Genomic DNA, 874 nt, shown 5'->3' on the forward strand with positions numbered 1-874 from the left:
ATTTTTTTTTTTTTTTTTTTTTTAAAGAGATAGTTCATCCAAACAAAATTGATGAGCTGTTAAAATAAGAAAGGGCGGGCTTGTGGATCGTGTCTGAAAACACCCAATATTCCCAAATAGGTCAAAATACCCAGCATTCAGAGTGGACAGAATCCAGACTGTTCCACAGAAGAAGTGGCAACCAAGATGAGTCCCTGAAGAACAGGATCTGTTTGGTGAGGAGGAGAGCTGACCCCAGCTGAGGGCAGTGTACACCAAGCGCAGCTGCAGAGGAGTGGCCATCATGGGCAGGGAGGAGAAGGCTCTTGGACTGGACCTGGAGGAGTGACCTGCGGTTGTTCTTTCACCCTGACTCACTCAGCAGGTCTGGCTTCTCTGGGTGTCGGGACACAAGTAGGTGGGACCCATGGGCATGGCTCAGATGACCTCATGGATCTGGAGCCTCTGCCCACGGCGCTGGCCAGGACTCTCAGTTCTCCTCCCCGAGGCTGTGGCCAGTGTGCACTTCCCCATCACACGGTCACCTCGAGGTGGCTGGGTGTCTCGTACCGGAGGCTGAGGGACCCTGAGAATATGACCCTGAGAACCCACCAGGCCTGCTGAAGGCTTCGGTCCAGATCAGCAGCTGCATTTCCTTTGCATTCTATCAGTTAAAGTATCTCAGTGCAGGTTCTGAGGGGGGGTAGGCGGCCCAAGAGCGTGAATCGTGGGCGCCAGGCTCACCTGGGGCCACCGTTGCAGGCAGGACAGCTACTGTGAATGTTGTGCCTAAGTTAGCTCCCAGGCTCCTACCCCTGTCCCAGCATGAGTGTGGGTGAGAAGGCGGATTTACTGATGTTAACAGAATTGAAACTTCTGCCGGGCACAGTGGCAT

Source organism: Marmota marmota, unplaced genomic scaffold, assembly GCF_001458135.2.
Source record: "Marmota marmota marmota unplaced genomic scaffold, marMar, whole genome shotgun sequence".
NCBI classification, from domain to species: Eukaryota; Metazoa; Chordata; class Mammalia; order Rodentia; family Sciuridae; genus Marmota; species Marmota marmota.